Source organism: Cherax quadricarinatus, chromosome 91 (genome assembly GCF_038502225.1).
Source record: "Cherax quadricarinatus isolate ZL_2023a chromosome 91, ASM3850222v1, whole genome shotgun sequence".
Taxonomy (NCBI): Eukaryota; Metazoa; Arthropoda; class Malacostraca; order Decapoda; family Parastacidae; genus Cherax; species Cherax quadricarinatus.
In genome coordinates, this window is record NC_091382.1 from 13,741,746 (window position 1) to 13,761,545 (window position 19,800).

Genomic DNA, 19,800 nt, shown 5'->3' on the forward strand with positions numbered 1-19,800 from the left:
TCATTACTGCTTTCTTATCTGACAGACATTTTCGTGTCCTTGTTGATGTTTCACTTTCCTTAGACTTTGTTCAAGCTAAGGGACTCGCACAAGGTTGTCTCCTTAGCACTAACCTATTTCTCTTAGCTATTAGCTATAAATGACCTACCTTCCATTCTTCCATTGCATATTTTGTCGTCACTTTATGTGGATGACTTCACTATAGCTTCCTCAGGTGCTGACTGTCACCATGTAGCAGCCTAACTTCAGGATGCAATTGACTGAGTTTCCCATTGGGCCACTTCTCATGGCTTTAAATTTTCTAGTACAAAAACCCAATTCATTACCTTCACTAGACATCCTCTTATCTTAAATATTCCACTGTACAGTGGACCCCCGGTTATCCGCCAGTTTGTTATCAGCGAACTCAGTTACTGGCGGGTTTTTTGGTGCCCAGTTATCGGCCGTTTTGGATGTGTTCATCCGCCAGCTGCCCTGCTCTTCAGTTTGACTTTGTCTCTCGGAAGCTGAGGAAGCTTCTGCTTATACATCCAAACATTTTGCTTATTTACCATTGTTTAGTGGTTTTTCTTGCAGTGCAGCTGTGAAATAAGTACAGATGGCTCCAAAGAAAGTTCCGAGTAAAGTTCTTGTAGTAAAGAAAGTGAGAAACACCATGGAATTTAAGCGTGAAGTGATAGAAAAGTTTGAGAGTGGTATGAAGGAGGTGGAACTTGCCAGGATGTACAGCAAGAATAAATCAACATTTACATCCATCCAGGCAAAGAAAGTACAAATCAAAGATGCTAATGTCGCAAAAGAAGCAACTTTTCTAACTAAACAAAGTCCACCAATAATTGAAGAGATGGAAAAATTATTATTATTGTGGATTTAGGAAAAAGAATTAGTGGGAGAGTGTGTTGTGGAGTCGATAATTTGTGAGAAAGCAAAGCAGTTGCATGAGGATCTTGCGAAGAAAATGCCTGAAACAAGTGCTGCAGTTTGTGAATTTAGGGCCAACAAAGGATGGTTTGATAGATTTAAGAAGCGTAGTGTTGAAAGGCATGGTGAGGCTGCAAGTTCTGACAAATGTGCAGCTGAAAAGTATGTTCACGAATTCCAGGACTTTGTAAAGGCTGAAGGATTCGAACCCCAACAAGTGATCAGTTGTGACGAAACAGGCCTGTTTTGGAATAGAATGCCAAACAGGACCTACATTATCCAGGAGGAAAAGGCACTGCCAGGACACAAACCTATGAAAGACAGGCTGACTCTTTTGTTGTGTGGTAATGCTAGTGGGGATTTCAAAGTGAAGCCTTTACTCGTGTATAACGCAGAAAATCACAGAGTGTTCAAGAAAAACAATGTCATGAAGAATAGATTGTGTGTGATGTGGAAAGCTAATCGTAAGGCATGGGTCACAAGGCAAATTTTCAAAGAGAGGGTTAATGATGTGTTTAGCCCAAGTGTGAAAAAATACCTCCTGGAAAAGAAATTGCCACTCAAGTGCTTCCTGGTACAGGACAATACTCCTGCACATCCTTCAGACTTGCAAGACCAAGTGTTTAGGGATTTCAGTTTCATCACAGTGAAGTTCTTGCCTCCTAACACCACTCCTCTCCTCCAGCCCATGGACCAGCAGGTAATTTCTAACTTCAAAAAACTCTACACATAAGCAGTGTTTCAACAGTGCTTTGGAGTGACCTCGGACACTCAGTTGACCCTAAGAGAGTTCTGGAAGAATCATTTCACTATCCTCCATTGCATAAGCCTTATAGGTAAGGCTTGGGACAGAGTGACTTCCAGGACTTTGAACTCTGCTTGGAGAAAACTGTGGCCAGATTGTGTCCAAGAGAGGGATTTTGAAGGGTTTGAAGCTGACCTTGACCCTGCCGACCCTATTGACTCTATTGTGGCACTGGGGATGTCCCTGGGGTTGGAGGTGAGTGGCGAGGATGTGGAAGAGTTGGTGGAGGACCACAGGGAAGAACTAACCACTGAAGAGCTGCAAGAGCTTCATCTCGAACAGCAACAGACTGCAGCTGAGAAACTTGCTTCAGAGGAGGAGGAAGAGGGAGTGAAGGAGGTGCCTTCTTCAGAGATTAAAGAGGTGTGTGCAGTGTGGACTAGGGTGCAAGCTTTTGTAGAGAAACACCGCCCTGACAAAGCTGAAACAAGCCATATCTGTAACATGTTTAGTGACAAAATCCTATCCCACTTCAGGGAAATCTTAAAGAGATGCCAGAAACAGAGCACTCTGGACAGTTGTTTTGTGAGACAGGGGTCCAGTGACTCTCAAGCTGGTCCTAGTGGCAATAAAAGACAGAGAAGGGAAGTAACCCCAGAGAAGGCTTTGCTGCCTAAAGTCTTTATGGAGGGGGATTCCCCTTCCAAACACTAACTCCCCCCTCTTTCCTCCTCCCTATCTTCCAGAAGCCAGCATTAGCCTTTAATAAAGGTATGTAATACATTTTAAAAAAATATTTTTTTTTTAATTTTTTTTGTTTGGAACGGATTAATTGTATTTCCATTAATTCTTGTAGAAAATATTAATTCGGTTACCGGCCATTTCGGTTATCTGCCGACCTTCTGAAACGGATTACGGCCGATAAAAGGGGGTCCACTGTATTTACATGACTCACTTGTTCCAGAATGTGATAAGGTCAAGCTTCATGGCCTTCTCTTCGATCGCCGGTTGACATGGAAACTTCATATTTCCTCTTTGAAGGCAGCTTGCCATGGTTGGCTGAGTCTCCTTAAAATTCTTGTGCATCGTTCATTGGGAGCAGATTGCCAAACTCTCTTCTGTTTGTACTCCACCCTAGTCTTTTCAAGCTGGATTATAGTGACCAAGTCTATTCTGTGGCTTCTTCAATTCTTTCTAAGTTAGATCCCCCTTCATACAGGTACCTTTTGTTCATCCCCTGTTGAAAGCCTTTAAGTAGAGGAGAATGTTCCTTAGCTGATTGCCGTGATGCTCATTGTCTTTGTTACTTTGTCCATGTTCATGACATTCGTGTTTCTTCTACATATAGGTTGGTCTCAGACATTAGTAGAAGCCCATTGTTTGTTCAGTGCTCCTGCGCAATGCAACCATTTTCTCTTCATCTTCACTCACTCCGGTCATCTCTCCAGTTGCCTCCCATGTATGATCATTTAGCGTCTGCCTTTTCCCTTTCCCTTTGGGAAGTTCCGATGGTTCATGTCTGTTCTCCCCTTCTACCATGCGCGGTAGCTCTCCTGCCTATGACTGCTTCTCGCTCTCTTTTACTCGATCACTTCTGGTCACGTTCTCATGCTGTCACTGTTTATACAGATGGTCCTAAATCTTCTGACAGTGTTGGATTCACCACAGTGTTCCCTGACAATGTTATCCAAGGTTATTTGTTAGACTATGCTAATATTTTTACTGTCGAATTGTATGCCATCCTCGTAGTGTTTCTTCGTATTACATATATGTCTCCTTCGATGTTTGTGATCATTTCAGATTTCCTCAGTGCTTTACAAGCCATTAAACAATTTGATTCCCCTCATCTATTAGTCCTTCATATTCAACTATGGCTGTGCTATGTGGCTAGCAAAAACAAAGACATAATTTGTAGATGAATGGTTCAGAGAACCGACACGTTGATAAATTAGACACATGAGCAACTCTTGGGTATCTTTATTGAGGAAATATTTCGCTGCGCAGTGGCTTCATCAGTGCATACAAAGGAGATTGGTGGAGAACAGGAGGAGTTTGAGGTAATCAGTCCCTCAGCCTTGAGTCGATGAGGTCAGTCCGGAAAGATTGACGGTTCTTCACTTCCTTGTAGATAGCCCAGTTTACCAGTGACTTTGCAGGATTTACATTCAACAATGACACCACCCATCCACTCTTACCTTGTCTTCCCTTCCTGCATATGACCCTACCTTTGACTTACAATCACTTTTTGGACTTTTTTGTAAGCAAGTACTTTACGGTACGAACTTTGACACATAGCCCTTAGGGTCCCTTCCAGTCCTTCTCTCCTCTAACCTCTGATCCCCTCTCCACCTAGCTTAGAGCCTCAGCCCTATTTTCTGCCCTGCAGCACAGTGTGTGACAAGGAAGGAAGGCCTAAGAAAGAGCGTATGTTTAGCACAGGCTGGTTCCACAACTTTAAGTTGCATAATAAATTACATAACATTAAGTTTTCTGGTGAAAGTACTTCAGCTGATCATACAGCAGCAGGTAATTTCCCGGCTAAATTGCAGGAAATTATTTCTGAAGGTGGCTATGAGCCACATCAAGTGTTTATTGCTGATGAGACAAGAGTTTTCTGGAAGAAAATGCCAGCAAGAACTTATATCAGTCACCAAGAGAAAAGTGCACTTGGCTTCAAGACAGCTTCTTTGTGGTAATGCATCAGGTGATTTCAGGTGTAAGCCCATGGTTATTTACCACTCTAAGAATCCTCGTGCTTTGAAAGGAGTAGATGAAAACACCTTACCAGTAATTTGGAGGTCAAACCAACCAGCATGGATGAGAGAGGAAATATTTATTGACTGGTTTAAGCATCACTTTATTCCTGAAGTGAAGTTTTACCTGCACAGCAAGAAGATTGCATTCATGGCTTTTTTCATTCTTGATAATTCCCATATTCATCTACAAGCTTTGTGGGATGTGACCCACACATGTAAAAGTTGTATTTTTACCTCCAAATTCAACATCTTTAATATAGCTACTGGATCGGAGAGTTATTAAGTCATTCAAGTGTAACTACACATGAAAAGTTATGAAAAAACTAATTACATCAGTGGACTCTGACTCCAACCTGGCAGTACCAAGTTTCTGGATCAAATTTAACATTGCAGATGCCATCAGATTTTTATATGGGATGTTAGTGCTATCGGTCTGCAAATCTTTGTAATTCTTTGTGGAGTGGGACTATGTCTGTTGTTTTTAGTGTGTGTGGGATGACCCCTGTGTCCATGCTCCCTCTCCATAAAATGCTGAAGGCACGCGGTAGGGGCTTCTTGTAATTCTTGATGACCACAGACTTCCATGAGTCTGGGCCTGGGGCAGAGTGCATGGGCATGCCATTAATTGCTTCTTCAAAGTCTTGTGGAGTTAGAATAATATCCGAGATTTTTTGAATGACCAAATTTTGGGTTTTGTTCATAAAGAATTCATTTGGATTGTCGACCCTTAGTCTGGACAGCGGCTGCCTTTCAAGGCAGGTGAAATTGCTGACCTAGAAAATGTACAGAGATTCTTCATGGCACGCATAACTGAGATAAAACACCATAATTACTGGGAGCACTTGAAGTTCCTAAACATTTACTCATTGGAATGCAGGCGGGAGAGATACATGATTATACACATTTGGAAAATCCTAGAGGGACTAGTACCGAACTTACTCACGAAAATCACTCCCTACAAAAGCAAGTTAAGAGACAACACAATAAGTGTCAGGGGCCCAAGACTGTTCAACTGCCTCCCAGTATACATAAGGGGGATTACCAATAGACCCCTGGCTGTCTTCAAGCAGGCACTAGACAAGCACCTAAAGTTGGTACCTGACCAGCCGAGCTGTGGCTTGTACGTTGGATTGTGTGCAGCCAGCAGTAACAGCCTGGTTGATCAGACCCTGATCCACCATGAGGCCTGGTCACAGACCGGGCTGCAGGGGCGTTGACCGCCACAACTCTCTCCAGGTAAACACTGACTCATATTGGGACTTTAGTATCCCACTCATTTCTTGGCTATCAACTCTGTATGTCCTATCCCACCTAAGCAGAGGCCCAATACTGGATGTTGTTTTCCCTTATATTTGGCATAAGAGAAGAAGTATTTTTTTTTCAGTTTCCTTTATGGCTTTTAGTTCTTCCTGTTATTCTTGTCTCCTATAAGGTTCCTTCAGCTTAAGTTCGATATTTGCAATTTTATTGGCCAGTGCATCCCATCGTATTTCAGATATATTGGCCCCACTTAGCAGCTCTGTGATTCTTCACCTTCATCTGTATAGGGAACGTCTCTCTCTTTCTAGTTTACATCTTCTCTTTCTGTTTCTTAATGGAATGTGTCTTGAGCAGATTTCAAGGACCACAGAATCAATTTTTTCAAGGCAAATGTTCGGATCCATGTTGTTTAGCATATCCTCCCAGCTTGTTTCATTTAAGATGTGGTTTACTTGATCCCATTGTATGTTTTTGTTATTGAAATTGAATTTCGTGAAGAGACCTTCATGACTGCTCACATTTTGCTGAGTCCGAAGCCCTGTGCATACATGTCTGTACCTATATTATGTTGTGATCGAGTGTATTGTCTCTGATACAGTTATATTACGTATCAGATCATCGTTGTTAGTGAACATGAGGTCCAGTGCATTTTCTAGTCTTGTAAGCCCTAATATTTGCTGGTTTAAGGTGAATTTGGTGCAGAGATTTAATAGTTCATGTGTGTGTGAATTTTCATCATATCTGCCTCCCGGGGTGATCTCTGCTTAAATATTGTTTGCTATACTCCTTCATTTTAGGTGCCTCAGGTTGAAATCTCCTAGTAGTAAGATGTTTGGGGCAGGAGTTGGGAGATTTTCCAGACAGTGGTCAGTTTTCACAAACTGCTCCTGGAATTGCTGGGAAGTTGTATCTGGAGGCATGTATACCACCACAATGACAAGGTTTTGGCTTTCAGTCTATACCGCCAAAACTTCAACTATATCATTTGAGATGTTTAGTAGCTCTATGCAAATGAGCAACTCTGTGACATACAAACTATTATGAGTATGTCCATGCCCAACATTTTTTATACTAAGGATGTGCTCCTTTATTTTATTATATGTTAATGCTAATATTGTTAATGTTAATATTGTGTTATATTGTTTGTTAGGCATTCATAATAGTGTTATTTTCATGTAGTGGGAAACTACTAGTTTGAGTGCTGGTTACTAATTCAGGTACTGGCGTCTCCATGAAAGTCACGTGACTAACCTGGAGTCAGATTACCACGCATTAGTCTGGATCTGGATCTGGAGAGAGTTTTGGGAGTCAGAGCCTCCACAGCCCTGTCTGTGACCAGGCCTCATGGTGGATCATGGCCTGATCAACCAGGCTGTTACTGCTGGCTGCACGTATTCCAACGTAAGAGCCACAGCCCGGCTGGTCAGGTACCAACTTTAGGTGCTTGTCCAGTGCCTGCTTGAAGACTGCCAGGGGTCTATTGGTAATCCCCCTTATGTATGCTGGGAGGCAGTTGAACAGTCTTGGGCCCCTGACACTTATTGCGTTGACTCTTAACGTGCTAGTGACACCCCTGCTTTTCATTGGGGGGATGTTGCATCATATGCTGAGTCTTTTGCTTTCGTAGAGAGTGATTTTCGTGTGCAAGTTCGGTACTAGTCCCTCTATGATTTTCCAGGTGTATATAATCATGAATATCAGGGGAGAGGTGAAGGTTTATAAACTAAAAGAGGAGGCAGTTAGGGTAAGATATAAACAGCTATTGGAGGATAGATGGGCTAATGAGAGCATAGGCAATGGGGTCGAAGAGGTATGGGGTAGGTTTAAAAATGTAGTGTTAGAGTGTTCAGCAGAAGTTTGTGGTTACAGGAAAGTGGGTGTGGGAGGGAAGAGGAGCGATTGGTGGAATGATGATGTGAAGAGAGTAGTAAGGGAGAAAAAGTTAGCATATGAGAAGTTTTTACAAAGTAGAAGTGATGCAAGGAGGGGAAAGTATATGGAGAAAAAGAGAGAGGTTAAGAGAGTGGTGAAGCAATGTAAAAAGAGAGCAAATGAGAGAGTGGGTGAGATGTTATCAACAAATTTTGTTGAAAATAAGAAAAAAATTTGGAGTGAGATTAACAAGTTAAGAAAGCCTAGAGAACAAATGGATTTGTCAGTTAAAAATACGAGAGGAGAGTTATTAAATGGAGAGTTAGAGGTATTGGGAAGATGGAGGGAATATTTTGAGGAATTGTTAAATGTTGATGAAGATAGGGAAGCTGTGATTTCGTGTATAGGGCAAGGAGGAACAACATCTTGTAGGAGTGAGGAAGAGCCAGTTGAGAGTGTGGGGGAAGTTTGTGAGGCAGTAGGTAAAATGAAAGGGGGTAAGGCAGCCGGGGTTGATGGGATAAAGATAGAAATGTTAAAAGCAGGTGGGGATATAGTTTTGGAGTGGTTGGTGCAATTATTTAATAAATGTATGGAAGAGGGTAAGGTACCTAGGGATTGGCAGAGAGCATGCATAGTTCCTTTGTATAAAGGCAAAGGGGATAAAAGAGAGTGCAAAAATTATAGGGGGATAAGTCTGTTGAGTATACCTGGCAAAGTGTATGGTTAGTTGTTAGTTAGTTTAATATGTTTATTATGCACCCCATACCCATCCTGTGGGCGGTAGTCAAAAGATTACAGAGGTACATAATTGGTCCAGGGACTGGACTCCAAAGTTTTGATAGCTGAGCAAGTTACAGAGGTAATGAATTCACAATTTACAAAGGTAATGAACTCACAAATTACAAAGGTAATGAACTCCAGGTAGGTCTAGTCACAATCATGACAAGTTACAAAAGTATTTACAGATTACAGAGGTACGTAATGGATCCAGGGACTGGGCCCCAAAGTTGTGATGGCTGAACTAGGTACAAGGTAATGAACTCACAAGTTACAGAGGTAATGAATACTGTAAGAATAGTTACTTACATTTATACATGGCTACAGTCATGAACAAATTATAGTGTAATGAGCAATTCACACTTCCACACCCGGTCACGACTGTAATGAGTTACTGGTGCAAATATTGATTGTTGAGTCACACACACACACACACACACACACACACACACACACACACACACACACACACACACATACACACACACACACACACACACACACACACACACATAAACACACACACACACACACACACATACACAAACTCATACACACACACGCACACACACTCATACTGGTGAAGAGCAAAAAGTGTATGGTAGAGTTATTATTGAAAGAATTAAGAGTAAGACGGAGAATAGGATAGCAGATGAACAAGGAGGCTTTAGGAAAGGTAAGGGGTGTGTGGACCAGGTGTTTACAGTGAAACATATAAGTGAACAGTATTTAGATAAGGCTAAAGAGGTCTTTGTGGCATTTATGGATTTGGAAAAGGCGTATGACAGGGTGGATAGGGGGGCAATGTGGCAGATGTTGCAGGTGTATGGTGTAGGAGGTAGGTTACTGAAAGCAGTGAAGAGTTTTTACGAGGATAGTGAGGCTCAAGTTAGAGTATGTAGGAAAGAGGGAAATTATTTCCCAGTAAAAGTAGGCCTTAGACAAGGATGTGTGATGTCACCGTGGTTGTTTAATATATTTATAGATGGGGTTGTAAGAGAAGTAAATGCGAGGGTCTTGGCAAGAGGCGTGGAGTTAAAAGATAAAGAATCACACACAAAGTGGGAGTTGTCACAGCTGCTCTTTGCTGATGACACTGTGCTCTTGGGAGATTCTGAAGAGAAGTTGCAGAGATTGGTGGATGAATTTGGTAGGGTGTGCAAAAGAAGAAAATTAAAGGTGAATACAGGAAAGAGTAAGGTTATGAGGATAACAAAAAGATTAGGTGATGAAAGATTGAATATCAGATTGGAGGGAGAGAGTATGGAGGAGGTGAATGTATTCAGATATTTGGGAGTGGACGTGTCAGCGGATGGGTCTATGAAAGATGAGGTGAATCATAGAATTGATGAGGGGAAAAGAGTGAGTGGTGCACTTAGGAGTCTGTGGAGACAAAGAACTTTGTCCTTGGAGGCAAAGAGGGGAATGTATGAGAGTATAGTTTTACCAACGCTCTTATATGGGTGTGAAGCATGGGTGATGAATGTTGCAGCGAGGAGAAGGTTGGAGGCAGTGGAGATGTCATGTCTGAGAGCAATGTGTGGTGTGAATATAATGCAGAGAATTCGTAGTTTGGAAGTTAGGAGGAGGTGTGGGATTACCAAAACTGTTGTCCAGAGGGCTGAGGAAGGGTTGTTGAGGTGGTTCGGACATGTAGAGAGAATGGAGCGAAACAGAATGACTTCAAGAGTGTATCAGTCTGTAGTGGAAGGAAGGCGGGGTAGGGGTCGGCCTAGGAAAGGTTGGAGGGAGGGGGTAAAGGAGGTTTTGTGTGCGAGGGGCTTGGACTTCCAGCAGGCGTGCGTGAGCGTGTTTGATAGGAGTGAATGGAGACGAATGGTTTTTAATACTTGACGTGCTGTTGGAGTGTGAGCAAAGTAACATTTATGAAGGGGTTCAGGGAAACCGGCAGGCCGGACTTGAGTCCTGGAGATGGGAAGTACAGTACCTGCACTCTGAAGGAGGGGTGTTAATGTTGCAGTTTAAAAACTGTAGTGTAAAGCACCCTTCTGGCAAGACAGTGATGGAGTGAATGATGGTGAAAGTTTTTCTTTTTCGGGCCACCCTGCCTTGGTGGGAATCGGCCAGTGTGATAATAAAAAAAAATAAAAAATAATCTCCTGCCTGCATTGTAGGGAGTACAGGTTCAGGAACTTTAAGTGCTCCCAGTAATTGAGGTGTTTTATCTCCATTATGCCTGAAATGAAGGTTCTCTGTACATTTTCTACGTCAGCTATTTCACCTGCCTTAAAAGGCAGCCGCTGTCCAGACTAAGGGTCGACAATCCAAATGAATGCTTTATGAACAAAACCCAAAAATGGGTCATCCCAAAATTCTCGGATATTATTCTAACTCCACAAGACTTTGAAGAGGAAATTAATGACATGCCCATGCACTCTGCCCCAGGCCCAGACTCGTGGAACTCCGTGTTCATCAAGAATTGCAAGAAGCCCCTGCTGCATGCCTTCAGCATTTTATGGAGAGGGAGCATGGACACAGGGATCATCCCACACACACTAAAAACAACAGACATAGCCCCACTCCACAAAGAATTACAAAGAACTACATACTGATAGCACTAACATCCCATATCATAAAAATCTGATGGCATCCTCTTCACAAAAGTACCTACCAAAAAAGCCATCGAGGTTCTACGACGTAAAGTCAACCAGGACCTTAATCTTCCTTTACCTCCCGGAGATTTTGTTGACTTGATTGAACTCTGTGTTAACTTCAACTGTTTTTCCTTCAATAACAAGCTCTACAAACAAACCTACGGCATGGGAATGGGGTCCCCAATAAGTGCCGTCCTAGCCAACTTATACATGGAACACCTAGAGTCCGAACACTTCGCCAACATCATCCCTTCAAGCGTCACTTGGTTACGTTACGTGGACGATGTCCTCGTAATAACTCCAAAACGTTTTGATGTACGGGATCTTCAGGCAAGGCTCAACGCAGTTGAACCAGCGATTCAGTTTACACTAGAAGAAGAGTCCAATGACAAGCTACCTTTCCTCGACGTCCTCATTCACAAAGTAGACAACAACCTAAGATTTCAAGTTTATCGGAAACCCACCAATAAAAATGATCTCACACACTTCTATTCCAGTCAAGATACCAAGACCAAAAGAGGCATCATCATCGGGTTTTTCCTAAGAGCATACCGAATTTGTAGTCCTGAGTTTCTTGACGAGGAATGTACTTACATTCACCAAACATTCCTGCAATGTTAAATTTATTCCAGGAACTTGGTACTGCCAGGTTGGAGTCAGAGTCCATTGATGCGATCAGTTTTGTCATTACTTTTCATGTGTAGTTACACTTGAGTGACTTAATAACTCTCCGATCCAGTAGCTGTATTAAAGATCTTGTATTTGGAGGTAAAAAGGCAACTTTTACATGATTGGGTCATATCCCACAAAGCTTGTGGATGAATATGGGAATTATCAAGAATGAAGAAAGCCATGAATGCAAGCTTCTTGCTGTGCAGGTAAAACTTGACTTAAGGAATAAAGTGATGCTTAAACCAGTCAATTAATATTTCCTCTGTCATCCATGCTGATTGGTTTGACTTCCAAATTACTGGTAAGGTGTTTTCTTCTACATCTTTCAAAGCACGAGGATTCTTAGAGCGGCAAATAGCCATAGGCTTATACCTGAAATCATCTGATGCATTACCGCAAAGGAGCAAGGTGAAGCAATCCTTTGCTGTCTTGAAGCCAAGTGCATTTTTCTCTTGGTGACTGATATAAGTTCTTGTTGGCATTTTCTTCCAAAAAAAAAAAACACTTGTCTCATAAGCTTTAAACACTTGATGTGGCTCATAGTCACTCTCAGAAATAATTTCCTGCAATTCAGCAGAGAAATTACCTGCTGCTGTATGATCAGCTGAAGTACTTTCACCAGAAAACTTAATATTATGTAATTTATTATGCAACTTAAAGTTGTGGAACCAGCCTGCGCTAAACATACACTCTTTCTTAGGCCTTCCTTCCTTATCACACACTGTGCTGCAGGGCAGAAAATAGTGCTGAGGCTCTAAACAGCTAAGTGGAGAGGGGATCAGAGGTGAGGGGAGAGAAGGACTGGAAGGGTCCCTTAGGGTTATGTGTCAAAGTTCGTACAGTAAAGTACTTGCTGGGAGGCAGTTGAACAGTCTGGGGCCCCTGACACTTATTGTGTTGTCTCTTAACGTGCTAGTGACACCCCTGCTTTTCATTGGGGGGATGTTGCATCGTCTGTCGAGTCTTTTTCTTTTGTTGAGACTGTTTTTCTTGTGCAAGTTTGGTACTAGTCCATCTAGGATTTTCCAGGTGTATATAACCATGTATCTCTCCCGCCTGCATTCCAGGGAGTACAGGTGCAGGAACTTTAAGTGCTTCCAGTAATTGAGGTGTTTTATCTCCGTTATGTGCGCCGTGAAGGTTCTCTGTACTTTTTCTAGGTCAGCAATTTCACCTGCCTTAAAAGGCACTGTTAGTGTGCAGCAATATTCCAGCCTAGATAGAACAAGTGACCTGAAGAGTGTTATCATGGGCTTGGCATCCCTGGTTTTGAAGGTTCTCATTATCCATCCTGTCATTTTTCTAGCAGATGCGATTGATACAATGTTATGGTCCTTGAAGGTGAGATCCTTCGACATGATCACTCCCAGGTCTTTGACGTTAGTTTTTCACTCTATTTTGTGGCCAGAATTTGTATTATACTCGAATGAAGTTATAATTTCCTCATGTTTACTATACCCGAGTAATTGAAATTTCTAATCATTGAACTTCATGCTGTTTTCTGCAGCCCATTTAAAGATTTGGTTGATGTCCACCTGGAGCCTTACAGTGCCAGCAATGGAAGACACTGTCATGCAGATTCAGGTGTCATCTGCAAAGGAAGTCATGGTGCTGTGGCTGACATCCTTGTCTATGTAAGATATGATGATGAGAAACAAGATGGGAGCTAGTACTGTGCCTTGTAGAACAGAGCTTATCACCGTAGCCGCCTCAGACTTTACTCTCTTGACTACTACTCTTTGTGTTCTGTTTGTGAGGAAATTATAGATCCATCTACCAACTTTTCCTGTTAGTCCTTTAGCACGCATTTTATGCGCTATTACGCCATTACCACACTTGTCGAAGGCTTTTACAAAGTCTGTGTATATTAAAACTGCATTCTTTTTGTCTTCTAGTGCATCTAGGACCTTGTCGTAGTGATCCAGTAGTTGAGACAGACAGAAGCGACATGCTCTAAACCCATGTTGCCCTGGGTTGTGTAACTGATGGGTATCTAGATGGGTGGTGATCTTGCTTCTTAGGACACTTTCAAAGATTTTTATGATATGGTATGTTAGTGCTATTGGTCTGTAGTTCTTTGCTATTGCTTTACTGCCCCCTTTGTGGAATGGGGCTATGTAAGTAGGTTCACAGCACTCATTCAGAGTAGCTTCATACACTCTCTTCTGAGCAGATTCAGGTGCTCAGCCTTTAATGCAATTCCCCATTCTCGAATATTCCATAGTCTCAGACAAAATTTGGATCCCATTGTGGTGCAATATTTAGACACAGCTGTAATCAGTAATCGTATTAAGCTAGAATCTAATGGTCCCTGGTATGATCATATACGTCCTCTACTCATCTTTGACTCAGTGATAGCTTGTTATTAGTTAAGATTTCGGTCTATTTATACTTTAACGAAGACTTCTGGCTTAAACAATTGTTGTGTGTTATGTTAATTTGTATATAGTCTCGACTAGTATCTAATACGAATCTGTCTTTATTGAGATGGTAGTTTCATTTTATACATTTCGGAACTTGCTGGTAAATATATTTTTGTATAAGATTCATATCATTAAGTATCAGCATTGTACACAAACATTTACGAATAAGTCGTATCATGACTGTTTTCTGCATTAAGTATACCTTTATGTATTACATTGAATTCTTTTTTAATAAAGAACGCATTTTATTTAGTCGGATCAGTCTCCTAATGGTAATCCCCATATTAAAATGACATTTGTTTAAGGACAAGTTGACCAGAGCTTGATTTGATATCTCATTTCAGAGAGATGCCAAAACAGGCTTTTAGACATGTCTTTTGACGTAACAGAGACCAACCCCCCCCTTTGTTGCCTGTTCAGTCTGTCGCATTAAAATAGGTTATAACCTGGGATACATATTTCGTTGTCATAATGATCCTTTATGTGAGCCTCTGTGAATGCGGCAAACATTGCATTTGATTCTGTCAGCAGTCCCATGATGTAAGAATTTTGCTTTTGTTTTGGCAGCTTTAGACCCAATACGTTAGCAAAGACAAATGTCGTTATATTGGTGGAATTTAGTGGGGTTTCACTTGCTGGGTCTAATATCTGTTGTTCTGGAGTAGAGGCCAATGTCCGTGCCTCTGCTCCAGAAGTGTTTTCAGTTGGTGTAGGATTATTGTCATTTCTTGCCAGTCTTTTTTCCCTCCTAGCCCTTAAAAAACCTATGTCCCTGGAGAGGTTGTGGCTCCCCTCTTTTGTTTCCCATAGTCTGGCTGATCTCTGTCATCTGATCCCCTTTAGGAGATGTGCCTGGCAGTATGCATTGCAGCATTTTCTTTAATGAATTGATGAGTGACACATTTCTGGGTGAAATAAGTTACAGGAGGGAAGTTGCACTCTCCTGTTGTCATGTGGTTGTGGCATTTTTGTGATGGTCAAGGGTGCATGTCCCTCCTGCTTTACCAGATATACCATGCCTGCAGATACCCAAGGCATAGTATTTACATATATTGTAATTCTGTTTCCTATGATTTATTGTAGCTACATTTGCTGGTGGTGCATTTAATTTTTCTGTTTCCTCCCTATCTTTCACCCCAGTATGGACATCAGTGCTTCCACCAGGTTTTGCTGGTAGTGTGTCGACAATATTCCCTGTGGCATCACCCTCTTTTGGTACATCTTGAGCTGTATCTCTTATTGTGAACCTCTGTGGTCTGAATAACATTGTCTTAACTGTCCTCCAGGGCAACACTAGTAACCTCACTAGCACTATCTTCCAGGATATGACTAGAACCCTCTGGAGCACTTTCCTCCAGGACAGCACTAGTACCATTAGGAGCACTGTCCAAGACAGCCCTGTCCCCTACCACCCATCGTATTTTCCCAGCTGTCATACCGTGCTGATATGTCTTTCAAGAAGGATCTTTTATTGGTGTTCTTCTCTGTTAGTACTGATGTAATTTTCTCATACAGTTGTATCTGGTTTGGGCAGACCCAAAAACATCTCACTGAGTTTATGTCAAGTGTGGTCATTGGTTTAAAATCCCTGCATGTACCGTGGGACCATTGACCACAGAGATTGCAAGCAATCCAGGAATGTTTTTGTCACTTACCCTTTCCGCAGACTACATAGATCTATATGGTGGTGGTCATCTTATAATACTTGACAACTCTCCTAACTGGTTAGTCTATAATTCCTCGAAGTATTTAAATTTTTGTAACAGATCTTCCAGTTTGGCTTTATTTCCAACAAAAACCATTTGAATCCACCTGAATCTGGAAGAATCTGGTTTGTGGATCACTGTGTATTTTTACCAATAATCACCTTAACAGTAGTTCTCTGAATCTGTATTTTATCTATAATTTCCTCACTAACAGAACACAGAGAGTAGTCGTCAACAGAGTAAAGTCCGAGGCAGCTACGGTGAAAAGCTCTGTTCCACAAGGCACAGTACTCGCTCCCATCTTGTTCCTCATCCTCATATCTGACATAGACAAGGATGTCAGCCACAGCACCGTGTCTTCCTTTGCAGATGACACCCGAATCTGCATGACAGTGTCTTCCATTGCAGACACTGCAAGGCTCCAGGCGGACATCAACTAAATCTTTCAGTCGGCTGCAGAAAACAATATGAAGTTCAACGATGAGAAATTTCCATTACTCAAATATGGTAAACACGAGGAAATTAATTCTTCATCAGAGTACAAAACAAATTCTGGCCACAAAATAGAGCGAAACACCAACGTCAAAGACCTGGGAGTAATCATGTCAGAGGATCTCACCTTCAAGGACCATAACATTGTATCAATTGCAGCTGCTAGAAAAATGACAGGATGGATAATGAGAACCTTCAAAACTAGGGAGGCCAAGCCCATGATGAAACTATTCAGGTCACTTGTTCTATCTAGGCTGGAATATTGCTGCACTCTAACAGCACCTTTCAAGGCAAGTGAAATTGCTGACCTAGAAAATGTACAGAGAACCTTCACGGTGCGCATAACGGAGATAAAACACCTCAATTACTGGGAGTGCTTGAGGTTCCTGAACTTGTATTCCCTGGAACGCAGGCGGGAGAGATACATGATTAAATACGCCTAGAGGGACTAGTACCGAACTTGCACACGAAAATCACTCTCTACGAAAGCAAAAGACTTGGCAGACGATGCAACATCCCCCCATTGAAAAGCAGGGGTGTCACTAGCACGTTAAGAGACCATACAATAAGTGTCAGGGGCCCGAGACTGTTCAACTGTCTTCCAGTATACATAAGGGGGATTACCAATAAACCCCTGGCAGTCTTCAAGCTGGCACTGGACAAGCACCTAAAGTCGGTACCTGACCAGCCGGGCTGTGGCTCGTACGTTGGTTTGCGTGTAGCCAGCAGTAACAGCCTGGTTGATCAGGCTCTGATTCACCAGGAGGCCTGGTCACAGACCGGGCCGCGGAGGCGTTGACCCCCGGAACTCTCTCCAGGTAAACTCCAGGTAAACTGTTCTGGTGTTTGATGCGGGCACGTAAAGCCCCGTCAGTTAATGAAACAAGTCAGAGGATACATTGTTATCAACGAAGCCATTTGAATCCGATCATTGGATGAAATCCAGTCAGTCCAGACAATCTGAGCCAATCTGGATTAGTGGATCACTGGTAGTGATCAACATTGGCCATTATTGTCTGTATGTTGGTAGTGATCAACATTGGCCATCATTGTCTGTATGTTGGTAGTGATCAACATTGGCCATCATTGTCTGTATGTTGGTAGTGATCAACATTGGCCATCATTGTCTGTATGTTGGTAGTGATCAACATTGGCCATCATTGTCTGTATGTTGGTAGTGATCAACATTGGCCATCATTGTCTGTATGTTGGTAGTGATCAACATTGGCCATCATTGTCTGTATGTTGGTAGTGATCAACCTCGGCCATTTTGTTCTGCATGTTGACAGCGACCAATCCTGACCAGCAAATTTATTTATTTAATATTTCAAAAGTAAAACTAAAGAATATTAAAAGTGTTATGAATAAACTACAACATCCTCTGATGTTTTGGCTTCATCTTAGCATAGTTATCTATTCCCTTATTATAATCTACTAAAGAAGCTAACTTTCACTGGAGGCCAAAGTTAACTAAACAATCTGACTTTATCCTTCGTAGGAAGCAGGAAGGTCTTCATAATTTACAACTGCTAAAGATCATTCTAAAACTGCACTAGATACTGACAAGATCAGTAAACTGTGGCAGTGTTGACAGGTCAGGATAAATGCAACACAACACATATAGTTCACAGTGTTGACACGTCAGGATAAATGCAACACAACACATATAGTTCACAGTGTTGACACGTCAGGATAAATGCAACACAACACATATAGTTCAGAGTGTTGACAGGTCAGGATAAATGCAACACAACACATATAGTTCACAGTGTTGACAGGTCAGGATAAATGCAACACAACACATATACTTCACAGTGTTGACAGGTCATGCTAAATGCAACACAACACATATAGTTCACAGTGTTGACAGGTCAGGATAAATGCAACACAGCACATATAGTTCACAGTGTTGACAGGTCAGGATAAATGCAACACAACACATATACTTCACAGTGTTGACAGGTCAGGATAAATGCAACACAACACATATACTTCACAGTGCTGACAGGTCAGGATAAATGCAACACAACACAAACAGTTCACAGTGTTGACAGGTCAGGATAAATGCAACACAACACATATAGTTCACAGTGTTGACAGGTCAGGATTAATGCAACACAGCACATATAGTTCACAGTGTTGACAGGTCAGGATAAATGCAACACAACATATATAGTTCACAGTGTTGACAGGTCAGGATAAATGCAACACAACACATATAGTTCACAGTGTTGACAGGTCAGGATAAATGCAACACAACATATATAGTTCACAGTGTTGACAGGTCAGGATAAATGCAACACAACATATATAGTTCTCAGTGTTGACAGGTCAGGATAAATGCAACACAGCACATATAGTTCACAGTGTTGACAGGTCAGGATAAATGCAACACAACACATATAGTTCACATTGTTGACAGGTCAGGATAAATGCAACACAACACATAGATTTCACATTGTTGACAGATCAGGATAAATGCAACAAACACACATAGTTCACATTGTTGGCAGGTCAGGATAAATGCAACACAACACATAGAGTTCACATTGTTGACAGGTCAGGATAAATGCAACACAACACACATAGTTCACAGTATTGACAGATCAGGATAAATGCAACACAGCACATATAGTTCACAGTGTTGACAGATCAGGCTAAATGCAACACAACACATATAGTTCACAGTGTTGACAGGTCAGGCTAAATGCAACACAACACATATAGTTCACAGTGTTGACAGGTCAGGATAAATGAAACACAACACATATAGTTCACTGTGTTGACAGGTCAGGATAAATGAAAAACACAACACATATAGTTCACAGTGTTGACAGGTCAGGATAAATGCAACACAACACATATAGTTCACAGTGTTGACAGGTCAGGATAAATGTAATACAACACATATAGTTCACAGTGTTGACAGGTCAGGATAAATGCAACACAACATATATAGTTCACAGTGTTGACAGGTCAGGATAAATGCAACACAGCACATATAGTTCACAGTGTTGACAGGTCAGGATAAATGCAACACAACACATATAGTTCACAGTGTTGACAGGTCAGGATAAATGCAACACAACACATAGAGTTCACATTGTTGACAGGTCAGGATAAATACAACAAACACACATAGTTCACATTGTTGGCGGGTCAGGATAAATGCAACACAACACACATAGTTCACAGTGTTGACAGATCAGGATAAATGCAACACAGCACATATAGTTCACAGTGTTGACAGGTCAGGCTAAATGCAACACAACACATATAGTTCACAGTGTTGACAGGTCAGGCTAAATGCAACACAACACATATAGTTCACAGTGTTGACAGGTCAGGATAAATGCAACACAACACATATAGTTAACAGTGTTGACAGGTCAGGATAAATGAAACACAACACATATAGTTCACTGTGTTGACAGGTCAGGATAAATGAAAAACACAACACATATAGTTCACAGTGTTGACAGGTCAGGATAAATGCAACACAACACATATAGTTCACAGTGTTGACAGGTCAGGATAAATGTAATACAACACATATAG

At 41.7% G+C, this 19,800-nt stretch overlaps 1 protein-coding gene across 1 annotated transcript in view; it reads right to left on the minus strand.

The window, feature by feature from the left end:
- The window catches only part of LOC138855365 (phosphatidylinositol phosphatase PTPRQ-like), a 122,639-nt gene that overhangs the window by 7,605 nt on the left and 95,234 nt on the right, over positions 1-19,800 (minus strand). The window lies entirely within an intron of this gene.